The 15,927-nt window shown below is 46.7% G+C and overlaps 1 protein-coding gene across 10 annotated transcripts in view; it reads right to left on the reverse strand.

The window, feature by feature from the left end:
- EPHA6 (EPH receptor A6) overlaps nt 1–15,927 on the reverse strand; it is a 1,277,595-nt gene that overhangs the window by 1,207,229 nt on the left and 54,439 nt on the right. For 5 of the 10 annotated variants that reach the window (XM_068270648.1, XM_068270649.1, XM_068270651.1 and 2 more), the window contains one exon: nt 8,777–8,825. The exons of the other annotated variants lie outside the window; for them this stretch is intronic. The gene's annotated coding sequence lies outside the window, so the exon portion shown is untranslated. The remainder of the gene's footprint in view (nt 1–8,776; nt 8,826–15,927) is intronic. 10 annotated transcript variants of the gene reach the window in all.

Consider the following 15,927-nt stretch of genomic DNA (forward strand, 5'->3'; position numbering starts at 1 on the left):
GCCACTAGATTCTTGGACACACATACATTCTGTCTCTGTGCTCTCTCTCTTTAAGGGCTATCTCGGCCTGCATTGCTTCAACTCGTACAATTCCCATCTGGCATCTGTGGCTGTGCAGAGGCTGTGTTCGTCTGCACTCCACAGCTCCATCTGCCGGTGGGAATTGCCCTCTACAGGTGCATAGCACCCAAGCTGGGTTCTGTCAAATTACAAGCTTGTGGAGGATTTCCGCAGTGTCAGCGCGCGTCCTGTGCGCTGACCACGGAAATAATTCCACAATCGTTACAGTAATATTACAGTTTAACAGTGTGCTGACTAGGAAGCTGTTATGGGGTAATGGCCATTTTTAAAATGGAGGACGGAGAATTCCATTGATCACAGTGGACAAATGGGACGCAGGAGAGGAGAAATGGGTTGAGGACAGGGGAGGACTGGCCCAGGGGGACGGGGGGCAATTGCCCCCCGGGCTGCCCAAATCTTAAGTAATTAGGGCCAGCCGCTGCTATACGCAGCGGCCACAGACATACCGCAGTTGACCGGTTCGCAGTGGGGATCGCAACCTCGCGCGATATTTCCCGTCTCCAATCAGAGAAGGGGCTGAGGCGGCCGGCCATGGTGTGCCCTTGTGCGTGGCTGCGCCTGCGGTGGATGTGAGCGGCACAAGGACACAAATAGCTTAGGTCCTCTCCGGCCCGGTTGGTTGACCCTGCTTGACTCCGCCCCCCGCCTGGAGCCATTGCCGCCCGCAACGTGCTGCTGTGCCTGCGGTGTCATCGGAGTGAGCTGTCTCACTCTTCAGCTTTCTGTGCTGGGGGGGCTGGGGGCCTGGAGCTGTGGCTACGAGTGGCTGGCTGGAGGAGTCGGACACAGTCCTCCCCTGTGCTGCTGTGCCTGAGGTGTCATCGGAGTGAGCTGTCTCACTCTTCAGCTTTCTGTGCTGGGGGGGCTGGGGGCCTGGAGCTGCAGCTACGAGTGGCTGGCTGGCTGTCCTGGCTGGAGGAGTCGGACACTCTGGGGGCTGGGAGTCGGAGATGCCACCTATAGCTGCTTGCTGCTGTGGAGGAGGAGGAGGTGTAGGACTGAGGAGACAGGAGGATAGAGGAGGTTGGGTCCAGGTTGCCAGAGGAGAAGGTGGTTTTTATAAGTTTTGTTTCTGTACTTCTTCTCCCTTCTTGTCACTGAGTTACTCACACTTTGCTGCCTGCCTGCTACTACTGTCAAATTCAATTCTCTGCCCAGGCCAGTGCCCTCTGAGTTTTTTTTTTGTGTGATAATCATCCCCATTCTGACCCTGGCCTGAGGGGGAACGTTTTTTCTTCTTGTGGTGTGATTGGCGGCAGGGGAGGGGGGAGGTAGGCAGTTAGGCACTGTCAAACAGGTAGTTGGAGGGGGGGGGGGGTTAGGTGTCAGACAAGTAGTTTGTATGGTGGGTGGGCAGGAGTGGGGTTAGGCATCACCAGGTGGGTAGGTTTGTGTGTGTGTGTGTGTGTGTGGGGGGGGGGGGGTTGTTAGGAGTTATCAGGCATTTTTAATGAAATAAGTGCTACTTACCCGGGGCTTCCGCCAGCCCCACGCTCCCAGCATGTCCCTCGCTGCAGCTATGCAGTCAGCCATTCGCTGCTGCTGCCTCCCAGTCCCCGGCGATGGCACCAGTCCGACCTGGATGTCGGCCTGTACTGCGCCTGTGCGAGCAGCACTGTCAATCACCGCCACGTGAACCGGAGTGTACTGCGCAGGTGCAGTAGTTCTGCGTCTGCACAGTACGCTCTGGTCCATGTGGCGGTGATTGACAGCGCCGCTCACACAGGCGCAGTCGGCCTGACATCATCGCCGGGAGCTGAGAGGCAGCGGCAGCGAACAGCTGACTGCAGAGCTGCGGCAAGGGACATGCTGGGAGCTTGGGGCTGGATGAGCCCTGGGTAAGTAGCACTTATTTTCATAAAAAAAGCCTGATAACTCCTTTAAGGTTAGGCATCAGACACAGACAGGTAGATTGTGCGGAGAAATGGGGTTAGGCATCAGGTACATAGTGTGTGTGTGTGTGTGTGGCTGGGGCTGTTAGTCATCACAATTTGAAGATTTGCGCACAAGAAAGATATGGCTTTGGGCTGGGGGTGCCGTGAAACGGGCCTCTAGTTTGTGTTGTCCCCCCAGGCCAAAAGGTCCCAGTCCTCCCCTGGTTGAGGAGCAGATTACACAGGAGGTAAGTATGACTTGCGTATGGTTATTTTGACTTTTTATTTTCAGTTCAGGTTCTCTTTAAATTCAATGGGAACCGGATTATAAAAGAAAAGAGCCAGATACTTAAATAACAAGAAGGAAGGCTCTGGGTCCTAAAGAGCCTTCCCTCTTCTCTCCCGGAGCCCTCATTGTAGCGGCAGCCCCTCCGTTTGAATCCCCCACCGCGGAGGACTTCGGAAGTCTTTGGGAGCCGAGTCCTCCCGAAGACAGGTGGCTCCATACTGCGCACGTGCGAGTGTGTGAGAGAGGGCGTTCGGGCATGCCCAGTATGGAGCAGTCCATCTTCGGGAGCACTCGGGCTCCCGAAGACTTCTGTAGCCTCCCTTTGACAGCAGAGACAGCAGCATTTGACCAAATTGGTCATATAATTGTACGGGGGAGCCAGTGCTGTAATGGGGTCCGGGAGAGGAGCGGGAAAGTTCTATAGGACCCAGAGCCTTCCCCCTCTTTAGGCAAGTATCTGGCTGAACAACAGACCACGGGAAGACAGTGAGGGATTCACATGTGCCGATGGAGCTGGAGGAAGCCCTGGATAAGTGGTGTGAAACTTATTTTCTCTTTGTTTTAAAAAGATTACTTATAGAGTAAAATCTACGACCACATAAAAATTGTAGCCGAACAGCACTCAAACAGTTAAACACAGCACTTTGTATTTGGAAAGCTCCTTGCTTCTGTGGGTTGATTTTGACTACATCCGAAGAGATGATAACATTATCTTTTGTTTACATTCTTTTGTCAGATACATTTAATAAAAACATAAGAAAATTGTGAAAACAGAGCTGCACTGAACTGAAAAGCAGAAAGAGCTGAGAAGGAATCACTAGATAGATTTTAATTTATAAATACAGCAGCTATGCAATAAAATGCAATGGCAGCTTTCAGAGCAGAAAAACTGTACTTTGGGAACTTGTAATTGTAGACAGACAATATTACTTCTGCGCAAAAGCAAATATGTTAACTGTATGGGTGATAAAAAGTAGGAAAACACATTGTTATTGATTGTTATGTCAGAGTTTTACCCCACTTTAATCTGGCTTCTTGCTTAAAGGACACCTGACCCGAGGAAAAACTGCTTAAGTTAAGCACAGAGATATGTTATGCTGGATCCACATACCTATATGTGTTGTCTGTTTCCCTCCTTGTTCCCCCACTTACCAATAATTACCCCTTGAAAAATGCAACTTTTGGCTAAGATCAAAATTTCAGACAAGACCCCACCCCTACCATTTACTCCCATTAAGGTAGGGAGGTAGGAGGAAACACCGTGGCAAGCCTGCTTCTTTTTGTCTGAAAATGTAGGCGTGAGGATGGATAAGGACAAGGAGGGGAGCAGACCATGCCCAGAAGAATAACACAACTGGAATGCAGATTAAAAAATATACATAGAAATGAAGAGGAGGCAAATATCTTGAGTAAAGATTTTCAATTAACCCTTTTGTTATAAATAGGCAGAGAAGGTCAACAATCACCGTCTCCCTTTTATGTATTTTTTTACCTGTTAACCATGGAGGGGCAGGACATCTGGACGGATGTCCTGTCCTGTCCATTAATTTTGAAATGGGCACATAAATTCTACCATAAGTCTTTCAGGAGGGTGGGTGGGGTTGTACCTTTCTGCTCACTTAGCATAAGAGGGTTGACCCCTTTATCAACAACATTGCATAAGGGCCCTCTGCAAAGTGTGCCCCCCCCCCCCCAGTGATTTGCCTTTGTTTATTCCTTTCTCAGGAGCCTTTGTTTTTCCTTTGTTTTTGTTTTTTATTCCAAAGAAGAACAAAAATAGTGATGAGCAGAAATGTTGCATTTTCATAATTACGACACCAAATTTAATTCATAATTATAACAAATTTCATAATTTTGTAATTCATAATTTTGTGTTGAAATATTTGCATGAAATCGTAATGTTATGTTTAATGTCGTGTTCCTTGTTATTTTGTTATTTATTGTAAACCCCAAAAATTACGGGTAAACATGAAGTCTTAATTTTATGTTTTACATCCCATCCAGACAGTCGCTTCTTCAAGCTCCTCCCTTCAGCACAACGTTTCAGAGCCATCCCCTCCAGGACCACCAGGCACTCTAGTCCTTTGGGAAGCTCCACTTCACCTGACACCCATCCTGAACTTCTAGCACTACTGCAGAGCCGGATTAAGGCTAAATGGGGCCCTAAGCAAAGTAACTGATTTGGGCCCCCCCATCATGTCGTAATAGAATCAGAAGATGCAGCTGCATAGCAACATGCCGCACACACCGGGGCAGCCGAGCTACTGGTTGCTATGGACAACAGCCCACTTTCCTCTGTGGATGCACAATGCAGGGAATAGCAGCGGCAAAATGCAGAGTGAGAGATGAATGGCTGGGACATTTGCACTCAGGGGCTGGGGCACCCTTGTGAAGAGGGTGCCAGATATCACAGCAGCAGCACTTTCCCCCTGCATCTCCAGCCTGGCAATAGCAGAAAGCTCTGGACACCGCCAAACCGGAAGCCGTTTCCCAGACAGACACCCCCACCACCGAACAACCGATTTCCTCCCAAACTAGACAGCCACCATCCCAGTGAATACGATAGTCCAGCAGAGAAGGCAGCTGCAGCGGGGGAGAACAACAACAGCACCAGATGACTCACATTCACCTATTGCGATCCAAGCAATAGAGGTCCCGTCATCCGGAGCCCATCTGTCTCCTCTAGAGTGCTGCCGCTTTGTTACTACTACTATTACTACTTCCTACTTCCTGTCTGATCTGAGAGTCAGGAAGTTCAGAGCGAGCGGCTGCACTGTAGAAGAGACAGATGGGTTTCAGATGACGGGATCTCTATCGCTTGGATCATGGATAGGCGAGTGAGCGTTTGTCATCTGCTGCTATCATTCTTGCTGCAGCTGTGGTTTTCTGTGGGAAGCGAGGGAGAAGTGGGCAGCGGCAGAGCGCACAGTAGCAGGAGTGGGACCTAGGAGGAGAGCCTGGCTCTAAAGACAATAAGCAGCGCACGGTATATTTTGACAAGACAAATAACATTTATATTGCGCTTTTCTCCTGGCGGACTCAAAGTGCCAGAGCTGCAGCCACTAGGACGTGCCCTATAGGCAGTAGCAGTGTTAAAGAGAATTGCCTAAGGCCTCCTACTGAATAGGTGCTGGCTTACTGAACAGGCAGAGCCGAGATTCGAACCCTGGTCTCCTGTGTCAGAGGCAGAGCCCTTAAAGGGACTCCGAGCAGTGCCTGTGGGTATGCCTTTAAGCATACCCACAACTAATTAATTACATCCTCACACCTACCAGCATGTTGTTTGTAATTATATCCCCCTGGGTTCCTTATATTTCATTGCATTGTGCTGAATCGAGCTGCCGATTTTGGAGAAAAGTCGTCCTGTGTAATACAATGTAACTATGGAGAGATGCATATCATTTTGAAACTCTCTTTCTCCTCTTTCCAATGATAGATAAACTGCCCACCCTACGCCTTTTAGTTTTCGCTATTTTCGCGATTGAAATTGCCGTGGCCTGGTTTATGTGCTGATGGGGCCCCTTTGACTCTGAATGGAGGCCCCAAGCGACTGCTTTTGTTGCCTGGCCGGTAATCTGGCCCTGCATTACTGTGCTTAACTTTGCCCCACTCCCTAGCTGGTAGTAGTAGTTTTGTTTGTCCACTTGGCTCTGAATGCTTTCTTTTGATGCCTGTATCAAGCACATTTCTAATAATGACAATGCCATGTCTGTCTTATCTACTGTCTTTGTACTACTGCCACTGCCATCTGTACCACAATTAACTCTGGGTACGTCATACACCGTACTTGGTGAATAAAGACGATTCTGAATCGGAATTACAAAAAAATCGTGCATGGTCGTAATTATGTAAAATTTTGTGTATTTTTGATTTTTCTATTACTATCGTTATGATAATTAGAAAATGATGCAAAACATCGCGAAATTGTAATTGGCACATTACAATAATCAAGACATCAAGAAAAACTGGTTGCTATACTGGAGGGCGGAAGAGCTCATATGACTACTATACTGGTGGTGGTGGTGGTGGGGGATTAGGGGGCACATCTGGCTACTATACTGGGTAGTGTGGGAGGCTTGGGGGTACATCTGGCCATTATGCTGGTGAAGGGGGGCACATCTGACAATTATACTGAGAAGGGGCTGCTTAATTCTGTATGGGGGCTCATCTGGCTATTGTACTGGGAACGGAGCTAATACTGGGGGCATGTTTTCTACCTACAGTATACTGGGGTGGGCGCACACTTTGGAATCTGTCTTTAGTGTCCCAGCCCAGCAAACCTTTGTGGACATCTAATGTATCACCGTCTTAGTTCTCAAACTCTACAATCTGTACAAAAGAAAGAATGGGGTCATACTGATGCTTATCGAGCTGCTGTGCACTAGGTTAGAACAGGTGAAGTTTTAGATTAAAAATCTATTCATCACAACACGCTGGGGATCCATAAGCTTCCTGTCCCTCTGGAAGAATGACCCTAATGGTTGCCAAGTATAGCACACTCTCTGTAGGAGATGAAAGAAGGTCTGCATCAGCAGTTCTGGCAAGGCTGCCTTCACGTATGTTACTTATGGTAGCCAAGTGACAAGTGTTCGTTCTTTCCGTGCATAGAGCCTCGTACACTAATATGAGGACTGTTGCTTGCAGGGATTGGGACTCGATCCCTTGCGTTAAACTCTGAGGCCAAATTCTGTACAGCCGTGGCACTAGGTTGGAGGCTATCAACTTGCTATGTAGCTGTAGAAGGGGAAGAAGGGCCATCTATGCATCGTGGGATGAAGTGACACAGAGCACGTGGGTTGACTAGGAAACAATAAGGTCAGCCTGCGCTCAGCTTAGACCATCCACCTGTCTGATCTCACACCAATGTATTGAGGAATCAGTACACATGTAAGATTCTCTGCAGATGTGGTCCTGTTGGGCTGCCTTGGGTGCCAACCATATAGCATGTGCAGTTTAGAAGGTTTTAAGCTGGCAACAATGGTACAATTTGCTGAACTGTCATTTGCAAATGATTCTTCATATGAATGATCGGAAAGCACAAAAGAGGATGTACCACCTACGCCAAAAAGTTTGTCCCACCACAGTTCTGTACTGCAATCATCAAATCCATCATAACATTATCTATGACGGTCTGGGTTCGCTCATGCTCCGTTTAAGGCTGCAGAGCATCATCCAATTGGTTGTGGCTTACCTTCCCTGCAGGATCTTTACTCTAGCAAGTGCAGAAAGAGCACAACTAAGATTGCCTCTGATCCCCCCTCACCCTATATTCCAGCTTATGCCTTCAGGTTGAGATACCGGTCAATCACATCAAAAACTTCCAGGCACAAGGACATCTTCTTCTCTCAGACGGGAGCCATGTTTACTGCAGAGCAGTGCTGCTCGGATACCCCTTTTCAAAATCCGAATTGAATTCGGATCCGGATACCTAGATATCCGGATCCGAATCGGATATCCGAACCCAATATCCTGGATATCCGGCCGGATTCAGGGTATCCAGATAGAAAACTGGAAATGACCTGAAAATGGCTTAACCACCCTGGCGTTCTATTAAGATCGCCAGGGCGGCTGCGGGAGGGTTTTTTTTAAATAAAAAAAAAACGATTTCATGCAGCCAACTGAAAGTTGGCTGCATGAAAGCCCACTAGAGGGCGCTCCGGAGGCGTTCTTCCGATCGCCTCCGGCGCCCAGAATAAACAAGGAAGGCCGCAATGAGCGGCCTTCCTTGTTTTGCTTACATCGTCACCATAGCAACGAGCGGAGTGACGTCATGGACGTCAGCCGACGTCCTGACGTCAGCCGCCTCCGATCCAGCCCTTAGCGCTGGCCGGAACTTTTTGTTCCGGCTACGCTGGGCTCAGGCGGCTGGGGGGACCCTCTTTCGCCGCTGCTCGCGGCGGATCGCCGCAGAGCGGCGGCGATCAGGCAGCACACGCGGCTGGCAAAGTGCCGGCTGTGTGTGCTGCTCTTTATTTGAAGAAAATCGGCCCAGCAGGGCCTGAGCGGCAGCCTCCGGCGGTGATGGACGAGCTGAGCTCGTCCATACCGCCCGGCTGGTTAAAATACTTCCAAAAGTGTCTTCAAATGGCAAAAAAACCTTTCGGAGGTCTCTCTCTCTCTCTCTCGGCCTGAATCCCTTCGAAACGGATTTTTGCCATTTTCAGATGGGAAATCCGAGTTTGCTCGGATAGTCTATTCAGATTTTAAAAAATATCCGACTTGTTATTTAAAGTTCGGATAGTGGAAAAAGTTTGGATTATCTGGGTAGTTCGGATATCCAAAATCTTGCTGAGCCCAGTGCTGCAGAGCTGCTAGGACTGGAAGGCATTACAACACAGAACTGGGACAGTTGAAGACACTGAAGCAATAAAAAAATAAAAAAAAATATGATATAATGAATTGTATGTGTAGTACGGATAATTACTAGAACATTAGTAGCAAGAAAATATTTTCATTTTTATTTTCAATTATATAGTTTTTTTTTTATAACATTGCATCATTCTCTAATATTTGCAGTTTACACACTACTCACCATTCTAAATTATTTTACAGAGCAGGCTTGTGAACTTTTGAACTGTCCTCTGCAGGAAAAAAAACAAAACAAAACAATACAGTAAGAGACACTTGAGATAACAAGCTTCAGGAAACAGAGCTCTCTGCGACTTGGGAGTCATGGAGCTCAATGGCTCTTTTGCATAGATAACAACTGGAGTTTATTATCGTTTCCAGTACATGAAAAGTTAACAGACTTATGTCTCTGCTGCTAATGTTTTATTTCTTAGCTGTACTACACATACAAAATCATAATTTTTTTTTTTTTTGCTTCAGTGTCTCTTTAAGTGACAGCTGACAAGATAATATACTCTGTACAGCGCTGTGAAAGATTAGGTGCTACATAAATACTAAGTAATAATAATAAATACTGTCTGTCCTTGTATCTAGAGTTGGGCCGAACGGTTCGCCGGCGAACGTGGTTCGCGTGCGGGTACCGCACGCGAACGTTTTGCGGAAGAAGTTCGGTTCGCCCCATAATGCACCTGAGGATCAACTTTGACCCTCTACATCACAGTCAGCAGGCCCAGTGTAGCCAATTAGGCTACATTAGCCCCTGGAGCCCCACCCCCCTTATATAAGGCAGGCAGCGGCGGCCATTACGGCCACTCGTGTGCCTGCATTAGTGAGAGTAGGGCGAGCTGCTGCAGTCTCTCATATAGGGAAAGATTAGTTAGGCTTAACTTCTTCCTGGCTGCATACCTGTTCTGTTCAGTGAGCCCTCAGCCCACTGCATACCTGTACTGTGATCCTGCCACTGCATACCTGTTCAGTGATCCTGCCACTGCATACCTGTTCTGTGAACCCACCACTGCATACCTGTTCTGTGAACCCACCCACCACTGCATACCTGTTCAGTGATCCTGCTGCCACTGCATACCTGTTCTGTGAACCCACCCACCACTGCATACCTGTTCAGTGATCCTGCCACTGCATACTTGTTCTGTGAACCCAACCACCACCACTGCATACCTGTTCAGTGATCCTGCCACTGCATACCTGTTCTGTGAACCCACCACTGCATACCTGTTCTGTGAACCCACCCACCACTGCATACCTGTTCAGTGATCCTGCTGCCACTGCATACCTGTTCTGTGAACCCACCACTGCATACCTGTTCAGTGAACCCGCCACTGCATACCTGTTCAGTGAACCCGCCACTGCATACCTGTTCAGTGAACCCGCCACTGCATACCTGTTCTGTTCAGTGGACCCGCCACTGTATACCTGTTTAGTGAACCCGCCACTGCATACCTGTTCTGTTCAGTGGAGTTTGGTGTGTCAGTGTGAAGCAGTACCTTAATTACACTACCTGATTGATGTATACACATGCAAGATGTTTTAAAGCACTTTAGGCCTGTCATTTAGCATTCAATGTGATTTCTGCCCTTAAAACGCTGCTTTTCGTCAAATCCAGATTTTTCCCGGGGACTTTTGGCGTGTATCCCACTCCGCCATGCCCCCCTCCAGGTGTTAGACCCCTTGAAACATCTTTTCCATCACTTTTGTGGCCAGAATAATTATTATTTTTTTTCAAAGTTCGCATCCCCATTGAAGTCTATTGCGGTTCGCGAACTTTAACGCGAACCGAACCTTCCGCGGAAGTTCGCGAACCCGGTTCGCGAACCTAAAATCGGAGGTTCGGCCCAACTCTACTTGTATCGTATTGCCTGTGACCGTTAAGCAACTGCCAAGTCAAATTCCTGTAAGTACAAACATATTTGGCTAAATAAAATAGATTCTGATTCTTGTAATAGTTTTGATCACATCAAGTGGTGGCTCCTAGATCTCCACCTAACTCCAGAAAGGGCAGACTCAAAAGGGCCTTACCTGATCTGGAATTCTCATCATTTAATACATATTAATATCCACTCATGGATCAGTACTGGGCCGAAGCAGAGGCGAGAGAGGCTCCAGCCCCAGGGCGCAGTGTAGGAGGGGGCGCACAACTCACTCAGCTATCATTCCCCTATTGTGTGAAGGAGAGAGAAATAAGAAAAGGGGATACATGGCAGTGACTGCAAGCCAGATCGCTGGACCGCTGTTTCCCTGCTTGCTGGCCTCTTCCTCCTCTGTATGGTAACTGCCGCTAGGACGTACTTTCAGGGTGGGGCTTATATTTCGAGCATGTTCAAAATTGCAGCTAGAGCAATTTTCGGGGTAGGGCTTATTTTAAGGAAAACACGGTAGCTGAGCCAACATTCCCAACATAAGTGGGCCCTTCCACTGCAAGACAGACCCTGCACTCAGACTGTAGCCCTACAGCATGCATCAAAGTGCCCTTTGCATGTTCAAATTTACTGAGGATTTTTGTTCTGCTCAGAGCTTTGCCGTGAACGGTGGGCACAGGCAATTTTAATGAACTCATTAATAGCATCCCCCGTCAGATGTGTTTTCTCTTGTATCCCACAATGATACATAACTCATTTGGGATGGAGGGTTGCGGAGTTTAATTGCCTTGGCTTCATTTTTCTCTCATTGACAGAAAGAGCCTGGGAGGCTCAGATCTTTAGAGAATACTTTTCTTGAAGTTATGTCACTCACTGGAATGACAATGTTACTGATGCCCCATAATGCACCATATGGCACAATAAAACTGAAATATGTCACAAAACAGGACCTAAATCAATATGACTTGAAGTAAATATTGTGTATATCGCATGTTGGAAGCATTGTCATATCCCTCAACAAAATAACGCAGTCGTGAATTCAGGATTTTAGGTCGCCATGTTGGTGTTTAACTTTACAACAAGGTCATTCACCTGGAATGAATATTTGAAAGAGCTAGAGAGAAGAAGCAGGACAGGTCGTTTGGTGGACTTCTCTTATATGCAGCACCACCCATGAACCAGGCTGAACCAGGCTCACTCCAACAAACTGGAAAGGCTCATATTTCAAACAATTGCCTTTACTGTTCAAAGATGGACTAATCAATGATTAGCTTATGTCTGAGTCAACTTAAGATGCATACACACCTGTCGCCTGTCGGGGGTCCAGACCTGATCCCCTTGAGGGACATCTCTGGGCCAAGCCAGTACAGACACGTGTCAGCTGTGTAGTTGATGATGCATACTGTTGCTAATGCTATATTGGGGCGGGGGGACAATAAAGTGCAGTGGCGTAGCTAAGGAGCTGTGGGCCCCGATGCAAGTTTTACAATGGGGACCCCAAGCACTCTATACATAGCAATTGATACGGTGCACCAAAACCTGCCAATGGCAACTACAGTGTTAGAGGTGCAAGAAGGGGATGGGGAACAGCTTGTTAATGATTACCACTATTCAAAGTATCTATAGAAGTGATTATTATCAGCACAGGACCAATAGAGAGCTAATACTGTAGTTGAGGGAGGGCCCTTCGGGGCCCCTCTGGCCCAAGGGCCCCAATGCGGTCGCTACCGCTGCACCCCCTATTGCTACGCCCCTGGGGCTTTAGACTGTATGCCGGCGGGCGGGGGAACTGAAAGGAGTTGGCCATTTGTTGGTTGAGTTGATCCGCAGGTCATATTGCTCGTGGATTGGGGATCGGGGTCTGCCATACACAAGCTTGATAATCAGCTTAGGTGAACATTATCGACCACCTCCACAGACCTCAGGCAAGCATGTGTACGAGCCTTTAAAGGCATATGAAGTGTGTAGGTATGTAGTGCTGGAGTATTGCAATTGGGAACTGGTAAACGTTGAGCTTTGAACATGTATGCTCAGCTCATGCGGGCAATTTGTGTCTATTGTGAAGGCCTGCAAACATGCTAGATTAAAGTCGGCTGAGGCGGCAAATAACCACCTCTGCCGATAATACTGGTGCCCAGCCAGCGATCTGCCAAGGAATGATCAGTTCTGCTCCTGCCATGTGATGACACGTCCATGCTATTCTGTCAGCCCCCCACCCCCTGCATTGCAATAGAATGCATCATTAGCCTGCAGGCTAACTATGTGTCTGTATAGCCCCGGCCCTGGGATGTTGCCACAGTGGTTCTGCCTACATATTGAAACACATGGGCATATTCTTAGGTATATCACACATGACATGCTATATAGCATTCTTTATTTGATCTGAGAGGTATGTGGAATTAAAAAAGCTGTCTAGAGTTGCTATGTATTTTATAACCTTTTTAGATTAGAATTATCACTTGTATCATCAGGCACATTGTGTTTACTGACATGAAGGGGATAAGACCTGCGAAGCGCGTTATCCTTATTTTTGTGCAACTAAACCAACATTTTCCAGTAAAGAGACTGGTGTTTATAAGTGTAAGCCAAAAACTGTTATTAACTATTGTAGATATTTTGGGTGCCTCTAACCACTAGTCACCAGAACAGAAGCTCATGGAATGCTTTTGAAAACACCACCCACTGGCGGTCACCATGAATGGTCAGATTAGACCATTATCCCTTAGTTGCTTGTGCAGTATATTTGGAAGAAGTATTTGGATCTAACGTTGGTATCTAAATTTGAGATTCTGCATGGGAAACCCAAATAATGTGGAGCACCGCACTATAGCATCTAAGCTAGTGGACAGGGCCATGGGAGGTCACTCACACCACACTTCACGACTGTCTCTGATGCTTCTATCTTCTGGCTTGTCATGAAACGCAACGTGGACTACAACCCCATGACCCTGTCCAGTGTCCACTGTAGCTTGGGTGATGACGTGTGATGTTCGGCATAATTTGGTTTTCTGAATTCAGGATCCCGAGTTCAAACATCAACACTATTTGGAGCTGCTCCTATTCATGTGGATCTCCATCATCAGTCAACCACTTGACGAGAAGCAGCAGATAACTGGTATGTGTCCTCTCTGTTAGGTCCCTGCCGGTGCTTGTGGAGATAAAAATATATATTTCACACAGAATTAGCTAAGTAAATGACGCATACAACAAAACTAGTGACAACATGTTCAAAATGTTAAAAACCAAAAGTTCTTCAGGAGGTTCAACTGGGTAGGGTCCGTCAGGAAAAAAAGAGTAGGGTATAAAATTCCAAGTGGAACATCTGTTTCAATGACAACTACCAATAGTGGAATATCCCTACCTTTTGGGGAAACTTAGGCCTCTTTTCCACAACCGGCTAAACTGCTCTTTGGCGAGTAGTTCAGCCACCTGGCTGCTGGCCACTGCGCCTGTACGGCTGCAATTACATGCTGATAAATGGCAGCATTCGGCAATTTGGAATTATCTGGTGGAGAAAAAAAGTCTCATGTCGCATATGAGCATGGCAACCACTGTGCTCAGATGCAACTATATGACAGGGCTGCCTGTCCTCCACCTGTACTGAGCGCTAGCAAATGCCCGACAGGTGGATAGGAGCAGCTGAAAGGTGGCGAATTCACTGCCATTTAGCTGTTTATTGAAAAGGAGCCTAACTCAAACTTTTTGAGTAGGGAAAGAAAGTTAGAGGAAATCTCAGCAATGGGGTCATCAAAAGTAGTAAACACCTGTCAAGCTCCAGTCCTTACTCTATCCAAAACAAAAAACTAAAACAGTAAAAAAAAAAAAAAAGTAAAAGTTTTGCTAGACTTCCACTTTTGGCAATTTCATTTTTGCATAAACAGATAGTTCGATGCAGAGAGACTGATAAAAAAATATGGTATATTTAGATTTAGATATACTTGGTGTTGTGAAGTCATTATCATTATTCCCAGGTCCAACGGGGCACATAACTCATAATACTGTCTGCAGCAGTAATTCCAGGCCTGTCATACCAAGCCATATAATAAAATGTTATCCTAGAGAAGGATTTCAGAAGCTCTCTGATACAATAAATCAACAACACAAACTTCTCTTGCTATGAAAATCAGGGCAACACAGGTCATGTGTTTCCTTCAAACCCCTTCGGGCCTCGAAGCAATAATGTAAATCTATCTTTGGCTATAAAATATATTTATACCCAGGACCATAATGGAAAAAGCACACAGAAAAATAAAATACACATGGTGGTTGAAACATTGCCAACCTGTAGGTTTCATCATCTAAGATCTTGTCACACTGGTAAATATGTTTATGGTCGGTCATCATGTCCATTCTTAATGATTTCAAATACAGGTGTTTTTATCTCATGGATTAGAGACATTCTGACGTTTTACATCCCTATTGATTTAGCAGTGACTTTGCCACTGCTTGTGACATCTAAATAATAATAAAGAAAAAAATTGTTATTTGTTTGTTTGGGGGGGGGGGGGGGGGGGGCAGGGCAGGGGGTTTAGCATTTTTTTTTACAAGAATGATTTACACTTTTCTTGCATTTCAAATGGAAGAAGAATGAAAAAGCCCTGAAAAAAATACAGTATTTTGCAGGGTACTTTTCCGTTAGCCGGGCGCAACCGCTAGGTGGCGCTAATTACTATTCCCCCTCCAGGCCGCCATGGATGGTAGTCTGCTGCCAGCTGGAGTTACATCTTTCCCTACTATCCATGACCGGCCTAGTAATTAACGCCGCCTAGTGGTTGTGCCCGGTTAACGGAAAAGTACCTTTTGTAGTTTTAGTCTTATGGTCCCCATACACGGTACAATAAAAACGTTAGATTTTCCCATTTTTGGACCAAAATGATCGAATGAAAGTTGAAAAGAATCTTCTTTTTTGATCAAGAAAAACGAACGATTATCCCGTATTTTCTATATAAATCTGATCAAACATTTTAGAAAAATCTTTATATCCGATCTGCCGGAATAATCTAACTAAATTATCTAATCGGAAAAAAAAAAAAATGAAAAATTGTACCATGCATGGGCACCTTCAGGCTGGGTCATAGGACGGTTCTTTATAGGACAGTTCTTCCATGAAGCAACATGAATCACATGCTTCAGGGTGGTAACAATTAGAGGGCAGCAAGAGGCCACTTCCCTCCCCAAATGACCCCCTCCTCGCACTCCCCATCTCCCCCTGCTTCACTCGCCTGCTCTCAGTGTGCCAGCGATGGGATCTACATCTGCCTGTCCTGTGTAATGTATTCATGGCTACAACAGTAGCCGGATCACTTAAGGTGCCACTGTAGTCAGAGAGGAAGGACTTCACATGTGGCTGGTGATCCCATTGGAAGCAGAGAGAGGCAAGCAGGGCTGGATTTACCATAAGGCACTGTAGGCGTGTGCCTATAGGTGCCTGATAATGGAAAGGCGGCTCACTCCTCTCCCC

This window comes from Hyperolius riggenbachi, chromosome 2, assembly GCF_040937935.1.
Source record: "Hyperolius riggenbachi isolate aHypRig1 chromosome 2, aHypRig1.pri, whole genome shotgun sequence".
Taxonomy (NCBI): domain Eukaryota; kingdom Metazoa; phylum Chordata; class Amphibia; order Anura; family Hyperoliidae; genus Hyperolius; species Hyperolius riggenbachi.